Raw genomic sequence first — 24,772 nt, forward strand, 5'->3', positions numbered from 1 at the left:
TTATTTTCCATAATTTTATCTTCTCTATCACCTAATTAGCTCCTCTGGTACTTGCATCGTTGGTGTGATGTCATCCATTCAGTTTTGCGTCTTTGTTATAGCATTTTTAAATTTCAGCCTCACTAGTTTCTAGGTCTTTTATCTCTGCAGCAAGGATTTCTCTGTTGTCTTCTGTGCTTTTCTTAATCCCAGCTATTATTCTTATGATTATTGTTCTAAATTCTTGTTCAGATATATTGCTTATATCTGTTTTGAGCAAATCCCTGGCTATGTTTTCTTCTTAATCTTTCTTTGGGGGAGAATTCCTCCTCTTATCGTTTTGTCTTGGCTTCCGTCTTTTGCATGTTATGAAAGCTTGTTATGTTTCCTGCTCCTAAGAGTACTGCTATATTAAGAAGGAGTCACACACTATCCAGGGCTTGGTGCTTCAGAAAGTGTTTTTGGTATATGCTGTGTACATTATCCTATTGTTATTTGACTGTTGTTTCCCCCAGCTCAGTTCTCTGCAGAGTTCTTCCTTGTTTGCAGTGTGGAATATTTGAACCTTTAACTAGGTATGCTTTTATTTGTTTAAATAAGCCTGATTAAGAAAAAAAAAGCCTGGAGCACCTGGGTGGCTTGGTTGATTAAGCGCCCAACTTCAGCTCAAGTCATGATCTCACCACTCATGAGTTCAAGCCCCACATCCGGCTCTCTGCTGTCAGTGCAGAGCCTGCTTTGGATTCTCTGTCCCCCTCCCCTGCTCATTCTCTCTATCAAAATAAATAAATAAAAAAAAGCCTGATGCAAAAAGGAGAAAAGGAAAAGGTACAAAAAACCAAATAGACAAACAAAAAATTATAAGCCTGTTTACAAAGAAAAAGAAAGAAAGAAAGAAAGAAAAGCCTGATCAAAAAATGAAAAAAGGAAACAAACAATAAAAAAACTATAAGCCTGATTCCAAAGAAAAGAAAAGCATTAAAATTTAAAAAATCCTAGTCCTATTTCTACTAGAGCTGAAGCTGATGCTTTGGAGCACTCTGTGGTCAGTAGACTTGGTTAATGTGGGGTGCCTGTGTTGGTCCTCTGGAGGCAAGGCCTGCTGCACTGGCTCACAGACCTGCCCTAGTAAAGATGCCCCTGCAGGACACATGTGGGGGTGAGGTATGGTGTAAGGACCCCAGCCTCCAAGGGGGGGGGGGTGCCATGTTGCTCACTGAAGTCCAACCATGCTGGTGGGCAGGGGAAGATGGCATCACCCTGCTCTCTTGTCCTGGGGTGGGGAGCTTGCACTCTCCGCTGTTAAGGAAACCCTCACAGATAAGTAAACAGTCTCTTCTCCTGTGTCCCAGGCTTTTGTCAGATCCCTGCCCTCAACCCGTCTGTGCCCGCGCCATCAACATTCCCGGAGCCACAGCTCTCGTGTGTTTTGTCTTTGATGTGCAGCTGGGATTCAAAACTGCAAATCTTTTTTTAAAATTAATTAATTTATCTGAGAAAGAGAGAGAAAGAGGGAGAGAGAGAGAGAGAGGGAATATCCCAAACAGGCTCTACACTGTCAGCGTGGAGCCTGAAGCAGGCAGGGCTTGATCCCACGAATCATCATGACCTGAGCTGAAATCAAGAGTTGGATGTTTAGCTGACTGAACCACCAAAAAGTTTTGGGAGGCACCCCCAAAACTCCAAATCTTAAAGGACCTGTCAAGGCTCAGACCCACTCCCCGCTCTCGAGGAGAACCTTACAATGCTGCACCTGGTGCCATTCTGTCCCAGAAAAGCAGTCCCTTGGCTGCACAGTTGCCTGGAGTTTATGGTGAAGCCCAGTAAAAAGTTGCAGATCAGGTTATCCGCACTCTGCACATGCCTCTGTCCCCTGCTGTTGAACGGCTGCTCAAAGAGGCCAGCTGGGTCTTTTGTCCTTGGAGAGGTAATCTAACTTCTTCCAACTGCGTTCCAGGAAGCGGAATGTTCTCTCCTGGGGTGACCCAGGGAATTCCCACACTATGCTGTCTGCTATCCACTCCTGGGCCTCTGCCCTCTTCCCCAGGAGCATCACCACCTGCCCGGATCAACTCCAATGAATGGCACAGACTTCAAAACCTTCAGAATTTGAACTCCAGTGTTTGCAAAAACTTGCAGTAGTATGTTCCTCCCGATTCCCCAGTCATTGGTTTTGGGGGAGTGCTTTTCTTGCAAAAACCAGATGCAGTGCTCTGTCTCCTACTCTCTCCTCCTTTCTGTGAGAAGGGCTCCCTACCTTCTGTGGCAGCAAGGCTTTTCTCTCTTCCAGTTCACCTGACAGGTTCTGTCTCTCTAATTATGCAGATTGTTCTCTTGATCCTCAGGATTAATCCTTAATTTCCAAGATGTTCAAAATTATTTCATGTCGACTTAGCTATGTTCAAGGAACGAGGCAAGCCCAGGGTCCCCTGACTACTCTGCCATCTTAACTCCTCTTGTTCTTTCTCTCTCTTTTTAAGATTTTATTTTTAAGTAATCTCTACACCCAATTTGGGGCTCAACCTCACAACCCTGAGATCAAGAGTCACATGCTTTACTGACTGAGCCAGCCAGGTACCACCAGGGCCTTCCTTTCTACCTGGCATGGTTTTCCTTGGTCCAATAAAATATGTGACTTTCTTGTGTGCATCTTCTAGATGAACTTTCAAGGAAGTTTTCCAACACTCAAAGGCCCACACTCTATTTTGTTCTCGATTCTGAAGTAGGTGGACCACCACTTTCTGTGAGATCAGTGTGGGTTCTGGTCACACTTGGGTTCCATTGTCATGGAGCTAGACTTGTTGAAGGCCATTGATCATGGTCAATCCCTTCCTCTTGGTATACAGAGGTTGGGGGGTGTGACACGCAGGGTGGGATGTCTCGTCCCGGCTGATAAGAAAGTAGAGAGCTGGTGTCCACCTTGGTGGGCAGCCTCAGACCATAAATCCTCACCTCCTCCTCAGACTACTGGCAAGCCTGGGTGGGACAGGAGGACACTCCTCTTCTGCTCCTGTCATGTTAACATTGACTGTCAGCTGGGATTTAGCTAAGGCTAGAAGGCTTCCATGTGGCTTCTCCATGTGGCTTAAGCTTCCTCACAACTGAGTGGATGGATTTCAAGGACAAATGTCCTATACTCTTCAAGGAGCGGGGACTCCCTACGTGGTGCCATTCCAAAGGCATCTGGCTAGCTCACCTGAAGTCCCTCAGGATATATCTGGAAGGCTTTGGGAAGGCCTTCTATTCAGGCTGAAAATAATCTGTCTCCTCCTTTCTCTGCTATGCAAGATTTTCTGGAAGTCTTTTCCCAAGTGTGGACTGCATAGGATGCTGCTGCTCTCAGCTGTCCTTATATCCAGGAGATGGTCTTATATCAGGGCCCTGTTTCATTTCATCAGAGAAGATCTGCAGCATGTGAGAGTATAGCTCTCATTTTGTTCATTGGGAAACTGAGTCAGAAGGGCCCTATCATATATTCCATGATGGTCCAATCATGCGCTCTACTCCTGGGTATGGAGCAGAGAGGTTCTTCACAGCATTGTTATGTTGGTTATTTGAGATAATGCACTTAAAACAATTCACACAATGTCTGGCTTGGTGCGGTGGTTAACAATGTCAGTTTCAGTAGGTACGTAGGCCTTCTTGTGTTGATGTGAGACCATAAGATGCCTGTGTGATCCTCTTTTGGAAATTTGTAAGAAAACAGATGTTGTATCTGAACTCATGAGAAGATAAATAATGAATATTTTCTTCTTTTATTTTTGTATACTAATCTTTAATTTCTTCAGTCTGGCAAGATTAATTGGACAAATGGATTTTTAGTCCTGCTATATGTTATGATTTGAAGAATTTGGGTAATTTCTGAAGGTTGATTTTCTCTAGCTAATAGAAAGTTTCTAAGTAGTCTTTTTTTCACTCATCAAATAGATCTGACTCCATGCTAATCATTCAATGAGAGTCAAGATATATAAAGGCCTGAATCTGTGGGTGAGATGCTCACAGTTTTGTTAGGGACAGGCTGGCAGGCTGGAAGCACAGTACTATGTGTAGAAATGGGGAAGGGGTGGGCAGTAGGAAGAGATGACTTTGGGTATGTGTGCTGAGTAGGCCCAAGGATTGGAGACACAGTGTGAGTCAGGGTTGCTGAGGAAAGGCTCCCTAGGGAAGGTGAGTCTTGGACTAGACCTTAAAGGAAATTATGGATCAAAACTGATTGCTTTCCAGACCAGAGGAAGAGACAGTGGACAGAGGCCCAGAGACTGCACTGACCATATGGTGTGGATAAAATAAATGAGTGTCTTAATTAGAGTGTAAGGGCCACTTTGGGAAAGTCAAGGGGTGAGCTGTGTTTTTTTTTAATTAATTTTTTAAATGTTTGTTTTTGAGAGAGAGAGAGACAGAGTGTGAGCTGGGGAAGGGGCAGAGAGAGGGAGACATAGAATCTGAAGCAGGCTCCAGGCCCTGAGCTGTCAGCCCAGAGCCTGATGCTGGGCTTGAACCCACGAGCCATGAGATCATGACCTGAGCGTAAGTCAGACACTTAACCAATTGAGCCACCCAGGCACCCAATTTTTTTAAAATCTGTTTTAATACAAGATCATTAAAACACACATAGTATAGATATTTAAAAACACATAGTGGGATCCTGGGAAGATGGCGGCGTAGGAGGATGCTGGGCTCACCGCGCGTCCTGTTGATCACTTAGATTCCACCTACACCTGCCTAAATAACCCAGAAAACCGCCATAAGACTAGCAGAACGGAGTCTCTGGAGCCAAGCACAGACGAGAGGCCCACGGAAAAGGGTAGGAAGGGCAGCAAGGTGGTGCACACTACACAGACTGGCGGGAGGGAGCCGGGGCGGAGGGGCGGGCCGCCGGCCGAGCAGAGCCCCTGAGTCTGGCTTGCAAAAGTGGAGGGGCCGGACGGAGTGTGTTCCGACAGCAAGTGGGACTTGACATCTGGAAGGTTATAAGCTAACAGCTCTGCTCAGAGAATGGGAGAGCTGCAGGACAATAGGAGAGACAGTTGTTGAGCCCCGGACGACAGAGCTCAGCTTGGCGGGGAACAAAGGCTCTCGCCAGCGCCATCTCCCTCGCCCATCCCCCAGCCAAAATCCCAAAGGGAACTGGTTCCTGCCAGGGAACTTGCTTGCACCGGGCAAATACCCAACGCTGTGCTTCTTCAGATCCATCCCTCCGGTGGCTCTGACTCCCTCCCGGTGCCTCAGGGCCCCTCCCGAAGCAGATCTCCAAAGGAAAAGCAAAAGCGAGCTGAGCCTGCCCCTCCCGCCCCTGTGCACCTTGCCGATCCACCCCAGCTAATACGCCAGATCACCAGCACCACAAGCCTGGCAGTGTGCAAGTAGCCCAGACGGGCCACGCCACCCCGCAGTGAATCCCGCCCCTAGGAGAGGGGAAGAGAAGGCACTCACCAGTCCGACTGTGGCCCCAGCGGTGCGCTGGGGGCAGACATCAGGTCTGACTGCGGCCCGCCCACCAACGCAAGTTATTCAAGACAGCACAGGGGAAGTGCCTGCAGTCCCGCACCACTCCAGGGACTATCCAAAATGACGAAATGGAAGAATTCCCCTCAGAAAAACGTCCAGGAAATAACAGCAGCTAACTGATCAAAAATGATTTAAACAATATAACAGAAAGTGAATTTAGAATAATAGTCATAAAATTAATCGCTGGGCTTGAAAACAGTATAAAGGACAGCCGAGAATCTCTTGCTACAGAGATCAAGGGACTAAGGAACAGCCAGGAGGAGCTAAAAAATGCTATCAATGAACTGCAAAATAAAATGGAGACAACTACGGCTCGGATTGAAGAGGCAGAGGAGAGAATAGGTGAACTAGAAGACAAAATTATGGAAAAAGAAGAAGCTGAGAAAAAGATAAAAAAATCCAGGAGTATGAGGGGAAAATTAGAGAACTAAGTGATGCACTAAAGAGAAATAATATACGCATAATTGGTATTCCAGAGGAGGAAGAGAGAGGGAAAGGTGCTGAAGGTGTACTTGAAGAAATAATAGCTGAGAACTTCCCGGATCTGGGGAAGGAAAAAGGCATTGAAATCCAAGAGGCACAGAGAACTCCCTTCAGACGTAACTTGAATCGATCTTCTGCATGACGTATCATAGTGAAACTGGCAAAATACAAGGATAAAGAGAAAATTCTGAAAGCAGCTAGAGATAAACGTGCTCTAACATATAAAGGGAGACCTATAAGACTCGTGACTGATCTCTCTACTGAAACTTGGCAGGCCAGAAAGGAATGGCAGGAGATCTTCAATGTGATGAACAGAAAAAATATGCAGCCAAGAATCCTTTATCCAGCAAGTCTGTCATTTAGAATAGAAGGAGAGATAAAGGTCTTCCCAAACAAACAAAAACTGAAGGAATTTGTCACCACTAAGCTAGCCCTACAAGAGATCCTAAGGGGGATCCTGTGAGACAAAATGCCAGAGACATCGCTATAAGCATGAAACGTACGGACATCACAATGACTCTAAACCCATATATTTCTATAATAACACTGAATGTAAATGGACCAAATTCGCCAACCAAAAGACATAGGTATCAGAATGGATAAAAAACAAGACCCATCTATTTGCTGTCTACAAGAGACTCATTTTGGACCTGAGACACCTTCAGATTGAGAGAGGGGATGGAAAACTATCATGCCACTGGAAGTCAAAAGAAAGCTGGAGTAGCCATACTTATATCAGACAAACTAGACTTTAAAGGCTGTAACAAGAGATGAAGAAGGGCATTACATAATAATCACAGGGTCTATCCATCAGGAAGAGCTAACAATTATAAATGTCTATGCACCGAATACAGGAGCCCCCAAATATATAAAACAATTACTCACAAACATAAGCAACCTTATTGATAAGAATGTGGTCATTGCAGGGGACTTTAACACTCCACTTACAGAAATGGATAGATCATCTAGACACACGGTCAATAAAGAAACAAGGACCCTGGATGATACATTGGATCAGATGGACTTGACAGATATATTTAGAACTCTGCATCCCAAAGCAACAGAATATACTTTCTTCTCGAGTGCACATGGAACATTCTCCAAGATAGATCACATACTGGGTCACAAAACAGCCCTTCGTAAGTATACAAGAATTGAGATGATACCATGCATGCTTTCAGACCACAATGCTGTGAAGCTTGAAATCAACCACAGGAAAAAGTCTGGAAAACCTCCAAAAGCATGGAGGTTAAAGAACACCCTACTAAAGAATGAGTGGGTCAACCAGGCAATTAGAGAAGAAATTAAAAAATATATGGAAACAAGAGAAAATGAAAATACAACAATCCAAACGCTTTGGGATGCAGCGAAGGCAGTCCTGAGAGGAAAATACAATGCAATCCAGGCGTATCTCAAGAAACAAGAAAAATCCCCAATACAGGGGCGCCTGGGTGGCTCAGTCGGTTAAGCGGCCGACTTCGGCTCAGGTCATGATCTCGCGGTCCGTGAGTTCGAGCCCCGCGTCGGGCTCTGTGCTGACAGCTCAGAGCCTGGAGCCTGTTTCAGATTCTGTGTCTCCCTCTCTCTCTGACCCTCCCCCGTTCATGCTCTGTCTCTCTCTGTCTCAAAAATAAATAAACGTTAAAAAAAAATTTTTTTTTAAAAAGAAAAATCCCCAATACAAAATCTAACAGCACATCTAAAGGAACTAGAAGCAGAACAGCAAAGACAGCCTAAATCCAGCAGAAGAAGAGAAATAATAAAGATCAGAGCAGAAATAAACAATATAGAATCTAAAAAAATTGTAGAGCAGATCAGCGAAACCAAGAGTTTTTTTTTTTTTTTGAAAAAATAAACAAAATTGATAAACCTCTAGCCAGGCTTCTCAAAAAGAAAAGGGAGATGACCCAAATCGATAAAATCATGAATGAAAATGGAATTATTACAACCAATCCCTCAGAAGTACAAGCAATTATCAGGGAATACCATGAAAAATTATCTGCCAACAAACTGGACAACCTGGATGAAATGGACAAATTCCTAAACACCCACACGCTTCCAAAACTCAATCAGGAGGAAATAGAAAGCTTGAACAGACGCATAACCAGCGAAGAAATTGAATCAGTCATCAAAAGTCTCCCAAAAAATAAAAGTCCAGGACTAGATGGCTTCCCAGGGGAGTTCTACCAGAAATTTAAAGCAGTGATAATACCTATCCTTCTCAAGCTATTCCAAAAAATGGAAAGGGAAGGAAAACTTCCAGACTCATTCTATGAAGCCAGTATTACTTTGATTCCTAAACCAGACAGAGACCCAGTAAAAAAAGAGAACTATAGGCCAATATCCCTGATGAATATGGATGCAAAAATTCTCAATAAGATACTAGCAAATCGAATTCAACAGCATATAAAAAGAATTATTCACCATGATCAAGTGGGATTCATTCCTGGGCTGCAGGACTGGTTCAACATTCACAAATCAATCAACGTGATACATCACATTAATAAAAGCAAAGATAAGAACCATATGATCCTGTCAATCGATGCAGAAAAGGCCTTTGACAAAATTCAGCACCCTTTCTTAATAAAAACCCTCGAGAAAGTCGGGATAGAAGGAACATACTTAAAGATCATAAAAGCCATTTATGAAAAGCCCACGGCTAACATCATCCTCAATGGGGAAAAACTGAGAGCTTTTTCCCTGAGATCAGGAACACGACAGGGATGCCCACTCTCACCGCTGTTGTTTAACATAGTGTTGGAAGTTCTAGCATCAGCAATCAGACAACAAAAGGAAATCAAAGGCATCAAAATTGGCAAAGATGAAGTTAAGCTTTCACTTTTTGCAGATGACATATATTATACATGGAAAATCCGATAGACTCCACCAGAAGTCTGCTAGAACTGATACATGAATTTAGCAAAGTTGCAGGATACAAAATCAATGTACAGAAATCAGTTGCATTCTTATACACTAATAATGAAGCAACAGAAAGACAAATAAAGAAACTGATCCCATTCACAATTGCACCAAGAAGCATAAAATACCTAGGAATAAATCTAACCAAAGATGTAAAAGATCTGTATGCTGAAAACTATAGAAAGCTTATGAAGGAAATTTAAGAAGATATAAAGAAATGGAAAAACATTCAGTGCTCATGGATTGGAAGAATAAATATTGTCAAAATGTCAATACTACCCAAAGCTATCTACACATTCAGTGCAATCCCAATCAAAATTGCACCAGCATTCTTCTCGAAGCTAGAACAAGCAGTCCTAAAATTCATATGGAACCACAAAAGGCCCTGAATAGCCAAAGTAATTTTGAAGAAGAAGACCAAAGCAGGAGGCATCACAATCCCAGACTTTACCCTCTACTACAAAGCTGTAAGCATCAAGACAGCATGGTATTGGCACAAAAACAGACACATACACCAATGGAATGGAATAGAAACCCCAGAACTAGACCCACAAACGTATGGCCAACTCATCTTTGGCAAAGCAGGAAAGAATATCCAATGGAAAAAAAATAGTCTCTTTAACAAATGGTGCTTGGAGAACTGGACAGCAACATGCAGAAGATTGAAACTAAACCACTTTCTCACACCATTCACAAAAATCAGCTCAAAATGGATAAAGGACCTGAGTGTGAGACAGGAAACCATCAAAACCCTAGAGGAGAAAGCAGGAAAAGACCTCTCTGACCTCAGCCATAGCAATTTCTTACTTGACACATCCCCAAAGGCAAGGGAATTAAAAGCAAAAATGAACTACTGGGACCTTATGAAGATAAAAAGCTTCTGCACATCAAAGGAAACAACCAACAAAACTAAAAGGCAACCAACGGAATGGGAAAAGATATTTGCAAATGACATATCGGACAAAGGGCTAGTATCCAAAATCTATAAAGAGCTCACCAAACTCCACACATGAAGAACAAATAACCCAGTGAAGAAATGGGCAGAAAACATGAACAGACACTTCTCTAAAGAAGCCATCTGGATGGCCAACAGGCACAGGAAAAGATGCTCAACGTTGCTCCTCTTCAGGGAAATACAAATCAAAACCACACTGAGATATTACCTCACGCCAGTCAGAGTGGCCAAAATGAACAAATCAGGAGACTATAGATGCTGGAGAGGATGTGGAGAAATGGGAACCCTCTTGCACTGTTGGTGGGAATGCAAATTGGTGCAGCCGCTCTGGAAAACAGTGTGGAGGTTCCTCAAAAAATTAAAAATACATCTACCCTATGACCCAGCAATAGCACTGCTAGGAATTTACCCAAGGGATACAGGAGTACTGATGCACAGGGGCACTTGTACCCCAATGTTTATAGCAGCCCTCTCAACAATAGCCAAATTATGGAAAGAGCCTAAATGTCCATCCACTGATGAATGTATAAAGAAATTGTGGTTTATATACTCAATGGAGTACTATGTGGCAATGAGAAAGAATGAAATATGGCCCTTTGTAGCAACATGGATGGAATTGGAGAGTGTGATGCTAAGTGAAATAAGCCATACAGAGAAAGACAGATACCATATGTTTTCACTCTTATGTGGATCCTGAGAAACTTAACAGAAACCCATGGGGGAGGGGAAGGAAAAAAAAAAAAGAGGTTAGAGTGGAAGAGAGCCAAAGCATAAGAGACTCTTAAAAACTGAGAACAAACTGAGGGTTGATGGGGGGTGGGAGGGTGGGGAGGGTTGGTGACGGGTATTGAGGAGGGCACCTTTTGGGATGAGCACTGGGTGTTGTATGGAAACCAATTTGACAATAAACTTCATATATTGAAAAAAAAAAATAAAATAAAAAATAAAAACACATAGTGACTGGGGCGCCTGGGTGGGTCAGTTGGTTAAGCACCTGACTCTTGATTTTCACTTACGTCATGATCTCACAGTTCATGGGACTGAGTCCCGCGTTATACTCTGTGCTGATGGCGAGGAGCCTGCTTGGGATTCTCTCTTTCCCTCTCTATCCGTCCCTACCCCTACCCCCCAAAATAAATAAAATTAAAAAAAAGATTCTCTCTCAAAAACAAAACAAAATAAAACACATAGTGGCTGATCATCTTGTTCTGGCTTTCAGTCCCAGACTCAGATAGTGAATTTTATTTTTAGATACCTTTTTTTTTTTTGACCATTTTTAGGAGTCTGTGATTGAGATGGTGCTGTGCCAAGAAGGTAAGAGTCAGGATAAAAAAAGTAACTTAGGATAGAAAGAAGCCTTTTCATTATGTTAGGAAGAAGCTTTATAAAGGGGAATGCTTTTCTGTCAATTAGTGCTTCTTTGAGCACTGAAGTGGGAGTCACCTGGAACAAACATATTCATTAGAAGAGTCAAGGCTTAAGGACCAACTAGCAAACTAGTCATCCCTAGAATTTTAGAAAGTGAAAAATGATAGAATGATAGATCACGGTAGAGTGATAATCATTTTCACTTAGAAAATGAAGGATGATAATCAGGAGATGTTGTAGAACCCTTTGAGTTCCCTTGTAAAGGCTCTGGCCTGACCTGTGTGAATAAAGATAGCAATAACTTCAGATCCTTTGTGGTAAAGACTTCTGGCGTTCACCCACATCTGGTTCTCTTCTTCTTTTTTTTTAATCATTAACAAATTAAAAAAAATTTTTTAATTCTTTATTTATTTTTGAGAGAGAGACAGCATGTGAGCAGGGGACGAGCAGAGAGAGAGGGAGACATAGAATCCAAAATAGCCTTCAGGCTCTGTGCTGACAGCTCAGTTTGAGCCTGACATGGGGCTCGAACTCACGAACTGTGAGATCATGATCTGAGCCGAAGTCGGATGCTTAACCAACTGAGCCACCTAGGTGCCCCTAAAAAAATTTTTTTTAAGTTTATTTATTTTGATAGAAAGAGAGAGAGTGAGTGAGTGAGTGAAAGAGCAGGGGAGGGGCATCTGTACTGTCAGCACAGAGTTGGATGCAGGGCTAGAACTCACTAACCATGAGATCATGACTTGAGCTGAAGCCAAGAGTTGGACCCTTAATCAACTGAGCCACTCAGGTGCCCCTGGTTCTTTTCTTCTAGGCGCACTGCAGGGTTATAGTTTCCCATCCCTTGCATTTAGGTAGCAACATATGAATATTTCTGGCCAATGAGTTGTGAGTGGAAGTGGTGCTTATGTTGTTTTTAGGCCAAAGTATTTAATTGCTGGTATGAGACTCTTCAGCTCCTCAAATCTTTGCCTTAGTTACTGAGAAGGTTGTGTATTCCAGATGGAATTCCTACAAGATGGTGGTACCTCACTGTCTTGGGTCCCTGATCATTACATATAGCATAACCCTGCCCACCCCCTTCAATCTGAGGCCTGGCCCTGAGAGATTGGGTGTTATGACCGTAGCATATACTAACCTATCCTGACAGTATAACCATTCCTGCTCATTTCTCTCCTTATTCTTCTCTCCTTTCTTGGGACTTAAGAGAAACATTTATTTGCTCCTAGGGAATGGGTTGAATGTTAGAGAGGTATATTTGGGAGAGAGGGGAGAAGAAGACGGTGGATTTAGCTGGCAATAGTGATTATAGAATTGCTTCTGGTATGTGTCATAAAGGCAGGAGGAAGAAGGAGGGATAAACTGAGAGATCTGTAATTTGTTCACCATCTCTGTGGGTATTATGGTCTGTTTTGGGGGGATTGTGAGCCGTAAATGCTGCTGTGTGCACAGATTTGCCCATGTTTACCCCTTAGCCTACCTGTAGAAGCCTTCCTCCTGAGAAGGCTTTGAGTGGTGACCAAGCAGAAAGAAAACTGTTCTGGAAAGCTTGACAGTTAAATCCATGATCAGCTTTCAAGGCTGAAGTTTCAGGGACTCTGACTTGAATTGTTCATACAGTTTCTTTGAAGACTCACTATGTAGGAAGAAGTCAGCTCTTCCAGCTTCTTTTCGTATGAAGTCTCTGTGTGAATTTGAGAATCCTCAACTATTAATCACTGTCAGTTCAGTTAAAGAATACATATTGTTTTAATGTAACTTACTCCAAGAATGCTTCTCACCAGCCTTCTCTTTTAATTCTCCCACTGATCTGCTCTGTGGCTGATAGCAAGTCACTTTCCCCTCTGGGCTTCAGTTCTCTCTGTAAACTGTTCCAGCCCTGACATTCTAAAGTTATGAGAGGGGAGAATAAGAATGTTCCCAATTTGTGGGTTGAAGATTCTAGAACAAGAGAGGGAAGAGTTAACTCTGATCCATGTTTAACACTTTCAGAGGCTATTCTTGTTCCCTCACCCTTAGGAGGGTGATAATGCAGTGTGTATGTGAAATTGCTTTATTTATTTATTTATTAAAAAAATTTTTTTTAATATGAAATTTGACAAATTGGTTTCCATACAACACCCAGTGCTCATCCCAACAGGTGCCCTCCTCAATACCTAACACCCACCCTCCTCTCCCTCCCACCCCCCCATCAACCCTCAGTTTATTTTCAGTTTTTAAGAGTCTCTTATGGTTTGGCTCCCTCCGTCTCTAACTTTTTTTTTTTTCTTTCCCATCCCCCCATGGTCTTCTGTTAAGTTTCTCAGGATCCACATATGGATGGAAAGTGAAAACATATGGTATCTGTCTTTCTCTGTATGACTTATTTCACTTAGCATAACACTCTTCAATTCCATTCACGTTGCTACAAAAAGGCCATATTTCATTCTTTCTCATTGCCAAGTAGTTTTCCACTGTGTATGTAAACCACAATTTCTTTATCCATTCATCAGTTGATGGACATTTGGGCTCTTTCCATAATTTGGCTATTATTGAAAGTGCTGCTATAAACATTGGGGTACAAGTGCCCCTATGTATCAGCACTCCTGTATCCCTTGGGTAAATTCTTAGTTGTGCTATTCCTGGGTCATAGGGTAGATGTATTTTTAATTTTTTGAGGAACCTCCACACTTTTCCAGAGTGGCTGCATCAGTTTGCATTCCCACCACCAGTGCAAGAGGGTTCCCATTTCTCCACATCCTCTCCAGCATCTATAGAATCCTGATTTGTTCATTTTAGCCACTCTGACTGGCGTGAGGTGATATCTCAGTGTGGTTTTGATTTGTATTTCCCTGATGAGGAGTGATATTGAGCACCTTTTCATGTCCCTGTTGGCCATCTGGATGTCTTCTTTAGAGAAGTGTCTATTCATGTTTTCTGCCCATTTCTTCAATGGGTTATTTGTTCTTCATGTGTGGAGTTTGGTGAGTTCTTTATAGATTTTGGATACTAGCCCTTTATCTGATATGTCACTTACAGCAATGGATAGATCATCTAGACACAGGATCAAAAAAGAAACAAGGGCTCTGAATGATACATTGGATCAGATGGACCAGACAGATATATTTAGAACTCTGCATCCCAAAGCAACAGAATATACTTTCTTCTCGAGTGCACGTGGAACATTCTCCAAGATAGATCACATACTGGGTCACAAAACAGCCCTTCATACGTGTAAAAGAACTGAGATCATACCATGCATGCTTTCAGATCACGATGCTATGAAACTTGAAATCAACCACAGGAAAAAGTCTGGAAAACCTCCAAAAGCATGGAGATTGAAGAACGCCCTACTAAAGAATGAATGGGTCAACCAGGCAATTAGAGAAGAAATTAAAAAATATATGGAAACAAGCAAAAATGAAAATACAACAATCCAAATGCTTTGGGATGCAGCAAAGGCAGTCCTGAGAGGAAAATACATTGCAATCCAGGCGTATCTCAAGAAACAAAAATCCCCAATACAAAATCTAACAGCACACCTAAAGGAAATAGAAGCAAAACAGTAAAGACACCCCAAACCCAGCAGAAGAAGAGAAACAATAAAGATCAGAGAAGAAATAAACAATGTAGAAACTAAAAAAACAGTAGAACAGATCGATGAAACCCAAGAGTTGGTTTTTTGAAAAAATAAACGAAATTGATAAACCTCTAGCCGGGCTTCTCAAAAAGAAAAGGGAGAGGACCCAAAGAGATAAAATCATGAATGAAAATGGAATTATTACAACCAATCCCTCAGAAACAAAAGCAATTATCAGGGAATACCATGAAAAATTATCTGCCAACAAACTGGACAACCTGGAAGAAATGTGAAATTGCTTTAAAGCTTCCTGCCTGGAGGCTGTAAGTAGCTTGAGGTCATTAACCTGGTTTCATTTGCTTCTGTTTCTCTTGTATATGACATAGCTCTTGGTACAGGGTAGGTGCTTAGTAAAGTTTGCTGACTTGAATTGGAGTAAATACTCTGTGTTCCTTACAAACATTTTTTTTTTTACAGCTTTATTGCAATAGATCAATATATGATAAACTGCACATTTTAAAGTGTATAATTTGATAAGTTTTGACATTTGTGTACACTTGTGAAGCCATTACCACAATCAAGATAATTAACATATCTGTTACTCCCAAAAGTTTTCTCATGTCTCCATTGTAATAACTCTCTTATACCTTCCTGCCCCTGTCTTCAGACAACCACTGATTTGCTGTCACTGTAGATTAATTTGTATTCTCTAGAATTCTGTATAAATGATATATGCAGTATGTATTTTATTTTCTTGGTGGGGAGGTATCTGCCTTTTTTCACTCAGTGTAATAATAATTGTCATTATTTTTGTATTTTATTTATTGTTAAAGTTTTTTTTTTGAGGCAGAGAGAGAGAGAGAGAGAGAGAGAGAATGGGGGAGGGGAAAAAGAGGGGGACATAGGATCCAAAGTTGGCTCCATGCTGACAGCAGAGAGCCTGATGTGGGGCTCGAACGCATGAACCACAAGATCATGACCTGAGCTGAAGTTGGATGCTTAACTGACTGAGTCACCCTGGCACCCACTCAGCATAATTATTTTGAGATTCATCCATATTGTAGTCTGTATCAATAGCTGATTCCTTTTCATTCCTGAGTAGTATTCCATTATAAAAATATACCATGGTTTATTGGTTCATCTGTTGTTGGACCTTAGATTGCTCTGGTTTTTGGCTATTACACATAAAGCTATTATGAACATTCATGTATAAGTCTTCATATGGGTAATATGCTTTTATTTCTAGTAGGTGAACACCTAGGAGTACAATATTGGATCAAATGGTAGGTGTCTTTTTAACTTCTAAGAACATGTCAAATTGTTTTGTAAAGTAGTTGTTATCATTTCAGATCCCACCAGCGCTTATGAAGTTTCACTTCCTCTACATCCTCATCCTCACCAACTCTTGGTATATGTCAGTCTTTTATTTTGACAAAGACAATTTTATCAGTTTGTTCTTTAATGTTCATTTATTTTTGAGACAGAGAGAGACAGAGCATGAATGGGGGAGGGGCAGAGAGAGAGGGAGACACAGAATTGGAAGCAGACTCCAGGCTCTGAGCCATCAGCCCAGAGCCGGATGCGGGGCTCGAACTCACGAACCGTGAGATCGTGACCTGAGCTGAAGTCGGACGCTCAACCGACTGAGCCACCCAGGCGCCCCTCAGTTTGTTCTTTAAAGGACAGTACCTTTGGTGTTGTATTTGAGAAATCTTTGGGTTTCAAGGTTGCAATGTTTTTTACCCTATGTTTCCTTCTGTAACTTTATAAGTTTAAATTTTACATATAGGTTTGTGATTCATTTGAGTTTTTATATTGTATGAGATATGAAAAAAATCACCTTTTTTGACATATGAATATTCAGTAGTTCTAGCCATTTGTTGAAGAATACTTTGTATATAATTTTCAGATGAAAAACATCTCTATTAGCTCAGATCATTCCATTTCGCCAATAAGAAAACTGGCTTGGAGAAGTGAAGTGACTTGCTCAAGGGCCACATAGCTCATTTGTGTAGATCCAGGCCTCAAACTCATGTCTTCCAATTACCATTGCATTCGTTTGTTCACTAAGTTTTCTTTTTGTTTTACCCTTTCAAGTACCTTGTTCTTGAGTATTATCATTCTGCCTAATCTTTTAAATATTTTATTTATTTATTTATTTTGAGAGAGAGAGTGTGTGAAAGCAGAGAAGGAACACAGAGGGAGAGGGAGAGAGAGAATCCCAAGCAGTCTTCATGCTGAGTGGAGCCGCTTAACTGACTTAGCCACGTAGCTGCTCCTGCCTAGTTTTTAGAAGGGAGAACTGAGGCCTAAAACAGGACCATCACTTTAGAGACCATATTGTGAAGGTTCTTACCTCTTGAACCTCATCCTCTATTATTCTCCCCTCACTCCTGCTGCTTCAGTCTCCCCACTCTTCCTTGAATCCACCAGGAGCACTCCTGCCTCAGGGCCCTTGAACTTGCTGTACCCTCTCCCTAGACTCTCTTCTCTTAGCTATCCTCATGTCTTGTTTCCTTATCTCCTTCAAGTCTTGGCTCAAATGTCACCTCAGGAAAACCTACCTGAACCACACATTTAAAATTGCAAGCCCTTGGGGTGCCTGGGTGGCTCAGTCATTTGAGTGTCCAATTTCAGCTCAGGTCATGATCTCATGGTTCACATGTTGGAGCCCCACATTGGGCTTGCTGCTGTCGGTGCAGAGCCCACTTCAGATCCTCTGCCCCTGCCCTGCTTGCACTCTCTCAAAAAATAAATAAGCATTAAATAAAATTGCAGCCTCCCCCAAGCACCCACATCCCTTTTCCCCACAGTATTGTCTAGTCAGGTTGTGAAGTCACGTTGTGAAGTCAGGTTGTGAAGTCAGGGGTGACAGGAGATTTCTTGTCAGAATGACACCAAGGCTGTGGCTGAGTGAAGGTGGAGAGTATTTTTCTACCTGATGAGGATTGAGGAAAGATGCTGAAAGCAGTTTGAAATCATCTGATTTTTTGTTTTTCAGCTATCATCTTTAAGAACTTAGAGTTTTCCATAGATTTTTAGCCTAACTCTGAGATCTGTGGGCTGGATCTGACACATGTAAATTTATAAAAGAGCAATCTCCTCAGGGCTTATACTGGTGTCAGAGATTTTAATATTGCCACTATTTCTGTAGTCCCTTCTTTGGCCAGGCACTGTACATACATTATCTTCAGTTCTTACAACAGTCCTGCAAGGCAGGGATTACTCCCTGTCTTATGTATGTAACTTTTTAGGGCCAGAGATGTTAATGAAGCTTGCCTCAATTCACACAGCTAGTATCTGGTAGGGCCAAGATTCAAGCTCAAGCCTGGGTAGCTCAAAACCTGAGCTTTTCCCGCTATGCTTGGTTAATGTGTTTCCCTTTCCTGTCCTTTTCTCCCCATGTACAAGCAATATCATCAAGTAACTACTCGAACATGGGGGTGAATAAGGAAGGCTACTCCAGTGTCCTCTCCACAGTTCTTCCAGGAAGGAGGACAGCAGCAATCCCTTTCTGTAGATGGCAGAACTGAGGCACAGAGGGCTTAAGCGACATGTTTAGGGCTACAAAATAAGTCTGTGGAAGAATTGAGATCAAAGTCTCAGGACTCCTGGCTCCCAGGTACATTGTTTTGCAATCCTGTCCCACCAACACCAAAGACAATTTTGTTGATCTCAATGTATGAGCAAATGGATGCTACTTGGGGCGTCTTAGAGGGGTGAGTAAACATCTGAGATCTGTGAGCTCTTTCCCCTCAGTTACTCTGTGAAGGAATTGAGTTCCTCTACACAATACTGTAGGCCTAGTGTCCACTGAACTATTGACTTGGAAGATACATCTCACACTCATTCTAGCAAGCTAGATGCCTAGTGTTTTTGTGAGGCTCCCAAATTAGAAATAGTATCTGTTTCTGAGAGCTCCTGGTTGAAGCTCTTCCAGGAGCAACTCTGAAATCTTGGATTTGTACCTCTTTTCTCAGTTCCCTGAAATCAGAGAGGAGGGGTTTTCTTCAGAAGACTTATGGGTAAGGAAGCTTTGTCTGAAAATTGTCATGAAGTGTTCCACCATCATAGCAGGCATTCTTTAGCTTATACCTGCCTTTCTGTAGGAGCCAGTGATGCCACTGCCAGCGTTCTTCATCATTTTGGGGTGCCTGGGAGCATGCTTATTCTGCATAGTAAGATAAATGGATACCATTTGGACACTCATTTCCCCTGGAAGATTTTCACCTGAATAGAGTGTCATGGCCTAATGGTATAGCAGACAGAGCTGTTGGTCGGTGCCAGTCAGGGATGCTAGGCTTCAGCTACAGCTTTGAAAATTTCCCCATTTGTATAGTCTTTGTCATTGATCATGTACCTCCAGATTTCCTAGGAGACCTAGGGAACTAGATTGTGATGAAAAGACATAGTCACACTCTGCTTCTTTCTAAACACTCCACGATGTTGTAATTGTCTGGCTACTTAAAGTTCCCCCTCAGACAGTGCATTCCTCAAGAGCAAGGATATAGTTTTACTGATCTCTTCATCTCCAGTGTCTAGCACAGAGGTCGACAGGTACTTAGTAAGTGATAATTGAATGATGAATGAAGGAGGATGGGATTTTAGATAGATGAGGATTTACCCCTAACTTCAGGCAACGTGCTCAACTAATACTTCATTTGTAAACTGAAGTAAAATTATCTACCTACAGAATGTTTTTAGGATTAAGTGAGTTAATGAGTAGAGGGACAAAATGAGTGACAGATGACCCTTTGGACTCTGTGATTCAGTAACACAGCTTAGAACACAGAATCACAGAATTACAAAGCAGTTACAGGCATAACCAGCCTCATCTTTGCCTGGCTAAATCCCAGTCATCCTTTGGCTCTCAGTTTATTTCTTTCAGGAAGATTCTTTTATCTTCCTTCTGTCCCCATTCTCCTCAGTTTCTTCTACTCGTTGCTTTCATAATATTGTATCTTCTTCTGTTATAGTACTTGTCAAAATTTACTTAAAAAATTTTTTTTTACATTTTTATTTATTTTTGATAGAGACCGTGAGTGGGGGAGAGGCAGGGAGAGAGGGAGACCCAGAATCCGAAGCAGGCTTCAGGCTCTGAGCTGTCAGCGCAGAGCCCGACATGGGGCTCGAACCCACAAACCACGAGATCATGACCTGAGCTGAAGTCGGATGCCCAACCGACTGAGCCACCCAGGCACCCTCAAAATTGACTTTTTTAAAAGAAGTATCATCTCTGAGAGACTGCCGTGAAGGCAGGGAATTAGGTCAATCTTGCTCACGATTATATTTATTCACATAGTAGATGCTTGTTAAATATTTATTGAATGAATGATGTGTTTTGCAGATGAAGAATCTGAAGCTTAGGAAGGGTAAGTGATTTTTCCAAACATTAAAAAAATTTTTTAATGTTTACTTTTGAGAGAGAGAGAGAAAGAGAGAGCACACATGAATGGGGGAGGGGCAGAGAGAGAGAGAGAGAGAGAGAGAGAGAGAATATGAAGCAGGCTTTGTGCTATCAGCGCAAACCCCGACATGAGGCTTGAATCAATGAACAATGAGATCATGACCTGAGCCAAAGTCACTCAACCAACTGAGGCAGCCAGGTGCCCCTGATTTACCCAAACATTAAGCTAGACCCTTGTCTCTTGATTTCTTGTACCACAGCTGCCTCATGGCCAGGCACTTTGGATTCTTAGGTTTTTTTGTTTTGTGTTTATTGATTTTTTTCAGTTTTAATCTTTTTCTCTCCCATTTAAAAAATTATACAAATAACACATGTTTCTAGTAGAATATTTAGAAAACATAGATATCAAATAGGAGAGAGGAAGGGAGATTAGAACGCAAGATGAAATAAGGGAAAAAGAAGTAGAGATAGGTCACCAAAAAAATCCTGTCACCTGGGCATAAACACTATTAACATTTTGGAATATTTCCTTTCAGACATTTTTTTAGGTGCTACACACAAACGTGTGCACATGTGTGCGCGCACACACCTTTGTATTTGTTTTTGAATTGAGAAACTTCACAGGAAGTAGAAAGGTGTAAAGCTTGAATTACCAGGAGACAGCTGTCTTGTAACAGTGTCCAGGAGTCAAGGACTCCTGCTGTAGAAAACCAAAAGGCATCTTCTGGGATCCCAAGATGAGGAAGATCGCTGCCAAATCAATAACTCAATAACTCTTGTTTCTGGTTTTATGTTCTCTTAATGGAGAGGAAGAATTTGGCTCCCTGAAAAAGACGAAGTTCTGTCCTGTCTTTTATAGAGAGTCTGATTTTTCTTCTGATAGGGTCATAATGGGCCCCGCTCTTCTGCAACTGGTTGCTCTGGAAGCCTGGCTTTGGATTTCTCAAAGCTTTTTGCTCCAAGAACCTGTCAACTTAGTTAATTGGAAATTAATAGAGAAATTTCTTTCAATCCTAGGATCTGCCCAGTTAGCTGACTCTTACTGGCATAACTGTTACTGGCAAATAATATTTGAGCCACAAATCAGTACACTTTGCCCTTGAGCCTCGCCTACAACCAAGGTGCGTTTGCTTTTGTCCTCTTGCCATTGCAGGTTTCCTGAGCACTGGCTATTATATTTCAGATGGAATTTTGGCTTTCTGCTTCTTCAATTACTGAGTCCAGGAAGTACAGGTCCCATATGCTATTCAGATCCACAGCCCACTTCCAAGCAAAGATTTGTTATCCTCAGATTTATTCTGCATCTCCAGCCTGCAAATATTAATTTATTCTCTACTTTGTGGAGATATTGTAGTTGGAGATGCTGTAGCCAGTTGCTGTAGTTGACACTGGAGCTACTTGGGTGAATAACACCCAGTCCTCCTTGCCTTCAGGGAGCTCATGTCTTGTAGAGCAGGCACACACGTAAACAGACCTTCAGGGTTCTACATGGTAGGTATACATGGGGTGCTATAAGAGCAGTGACTAGGGGATCCTAACAGCCCTGGGGGATCAGAGGAGGTTGTTAAGAAACATTTAAATGGAGTCCCAAAGGACTCAGGATTTTCTGGTTTATTGATGGTCCCATAATCTCTGTGTAATTAGGATTATATCTTTCTACTCTCATTGGACAATTAATAAAACATAGGCTTGAAAAACATTCAGGTATTCATTAAGTAAGTAATTACTGTCTAGCCGGTTTTTTAAGGAAATAATAACTTTTAGAATCTATATGTATTAAATGCTTTTCCCTTGCCTTGTCCTGTCCTAAATACTGAGGACGGTACTGGACTGCTGGTATAGAAGGAATAATGGATGTAGGTCAAGGTCTCTGAAAGTTCTCAGTCCAGTTAGAAGAACAGATTTAAAATAGAGAATCATAGGCAACAGTCGACAACCAGATATAAGATGGATGCGTTCCTGTCGCCAGCACCACACATCTTGTTGCTTCTCCAGCAGGGGAGGCACCAGCCCAGCTTCCAGGAGTTTGGTAATAGAAATAGGGGAAAGAGACCTGCCTTGCCTTCCCTGGTCCCCCTAGGAATATATGTCAGTTTTCATTCTCCAATTTATTGCATGAGCACATTTATGGCATAGATGACTTCAGGGAGAATTGTAAGAATTCCTGAGCACTTCAGTTTTGAAATCTTGCCCCTTCCCCTTACTGGGGATACTTATTCTTCTCTTGCCCAGTATATTCTTACTTTGGGTATAGAAGTAAATTGAGAATTCCATTGTCACTGAGTCTGCCTTCACTTACTTTTATTTAAAAAATTTTTAATGTTTATTTATTTCTGAGACAGAGAGTGACAGAGCATGTGTGGGGGAGGAGCAGAGAGAGAGAGAGAGAGGGAGACACAGAATCTGAAGCAGGCTCCGGGCTTTGAGTTGTCAGCACAGAGCCCGATGCGGGGGTTGAACTCACAAACCGTGAGATCATGACCTGAACCGAAGTTGGTCGCTCAGCTGACTGAGCCACCGAGGCACCCCTGCCTTCACTTAGTTTTAAATTTTTTTTAAAGATTTATTTTTGAGAGAGAGAGAGAGAGAGAGAGAGCAAGCGAGCATGTACAGGGGAGGGACAGAGAGAGAGGGAGACACAGAATCTGAAGCAGGACCCAGGTTCTGAGCTGTCAACACAGAGCCTGACGCAGGGCTCAAACTCATGAACTATGAGATCATGGCTTGAGCCCAAGTCAGATGCTTAACTGACTGAGCCACTCAGGCGCCCCAGCCTTCAATTACTCTTAGCTTTCCTTTAGCCAGCTTTCAATTTAGCCAGAAGGAAAGCCTTCAGAACCAAGACAGTGAAAGTATATACTAAGGACTTTATATATACATAACTTTATATATACATATACGTATATGTATATATGTCTATATGTTTACATATATAAATATTTATTATTCTACAGAATACAAAGTTTATGGGATTAAAGATCAACTCTTTTCCCTGGGCTGACAAACTATGCTGTTCCTCCTCAGTATCAAGTGGGAGACTGCTTCTTTGAGTTGAAGCCTCATGCATGTTACTCTGTCAAGTTATTTATGCCTTTTTCAGAATGTTTTATTTTCCATTGCAGAGAAGTATACACTATATGCATTTAAACCACATTTGGGTATTCTTTATTTTGAATCATTTATATTGTTAATTTTTCTCTGTTAGAAATTGTTTGGGTATTATTCCTAAGGGAATCTTTAGAAATAGGCAGAGAGAACACGTAGAGGACTTGTTGTCAATGTGTTAGCATTTTTAAATTTAGCTCTGGTGCATTGGACAGATACATTCAGAACAGTTAATTTAGTAATTTTTTGAGAGCATAAATATTTACTCATCTCACTAATAGTCACCTTTTCTGGAAACTATTAAGGATATGAACTACTACTCTTCAGTCCAAATTGATTTGAGGTCAGGAGATAGTGGAGTAGAATTTTTGGAGCATTGGCCACAGGACATGGTGTTTCCAAGGCTATCTGGCAAACATCATGAAGTTCTAGATTGATAACTAGTTTCTAGTCTCAAAAGAGACTCTAGTCTGTTAGAGAGGAGAATACAGGCCCATTAGGCAGGTGAGAAAATAAAGCCTTATTTCATTCACCAAGTGGCTCAACAGTAGACCACATTTGGGTGGACCAAACAGACCCACAAATACTACAAAACGGAAAGTTGACTTTCCTGAAATTTTCACTTGTTTCCTCTAAGAAACGATTTTTACCTCTGCTACTGGGCCCCACAACACTTGGTTTATATTTCTATCATACTTTCTTTTCTTTTCATTTTTTCTTGTTTATTTACTATTTTTTCATTAACATAATTTGGACATTTTACTTTCTTAAATGTATTTTTTATTGAAATATAATTAATATACAGTGTTCTATTAGTTTCAGGTGTATAACAATTCAACCATTCTATAGATTACTTACCTAGTGCTTATCATGATAAGCATATATATTTTTAAATAGTATATAGAAATCAGAAATATATTTATTGGAGGGTGAAATATTTGCTTTTATGTAATTGTTGGAATTGTCTAAATCATTTACATATATATGTATTTCTAAAATTTTATTTTTTTAAAATTCCACTATAATTAACATATAGCGTTACATTAGTTTCAGATATACAGTATAATGATTCAACAATTCTGTACATTACTTGGTGCTCATTATGATAAGTATACTTTTAATACCCTTTATTTATTTCACCCACATCCCCATTCCCCACCTCCCCTCTGGCAACCAATTATTTGTTCTCTGTATCTAAGAGTTTGTGTTTTTTGTTTGTCTCTTTTATTATTTGTTTTGTTTCTTAAATTCCACATGTGAATGGAAATCATATGGTATTTGTCTTTTCTCTGTCTGACTTACGTCACTTAGCATTATACAGAATTTCTAGGTCTGTTCATATTGCAAATGGCAAGATGTCATTCTTTTTTATGGCTGAATAATAATCCATTGTACAGGGGTGTCTGGATGGTGCAGTTGACTGAGCATTCTACTCTTGATTTCAGCTTAGATCATAATCACAGGGTCGTGGGATTGAGCCCTGCATCTG

At 41.4% G+C, this 24,772-nt stretch overlaps 1 protein-coding gene and 1 pseudogene across 3 annotated transcripts in view; one reads left to right on the forward strand and one right to left on the reverse strand.

The window, feature by feature from the left end:
* Positions 1-13,141, reverse strand: part of LOC132681505 (glyceraldehyde-3-phosphate dehydrogenase-like) — a 28,143-nt pseudogene extending 15,002 nt beyond the window's left edge. Inside the window, exons 1-2 of the transcript XR_013557134.2 lie at positions 12,994-13,141; positions 12,693-12,896 (exon numbers count right to left, since the gene is read on the reverse strand). The product of XR_013557134.2 is annotated as a glyceraldehyde-3-phosphate dehydrogenase-like (transcript). The remainder of the gene's footprint in view (positions 1-12,692; positions 12,897-12,993) is intronic.
* KLHL3 (kelch like family member 3) overlaps positions 1-24,772 on the forward strand; it is a 279,419-nt gene that overhangs the window by 69,635 nt on the left and 185,012 nt on the right. The gene's annotated exons all lie outside the window — the stretch shown is intronic.

The sequence above is a fragment of the Panthera onca genome, chromosome A1 (assembly GCF_046562875.1).
Source record: "Panthera onca isolate mPanOnc1 chromosome A1, mPanOnc1 haplotype 2, whole genome shotgun sequence".
Lineage (NCBI taxonomy): Eukaryota > Metazoa > Chordata > Mammalia > Carnivora > Felidae > Panthera > Panthera onca.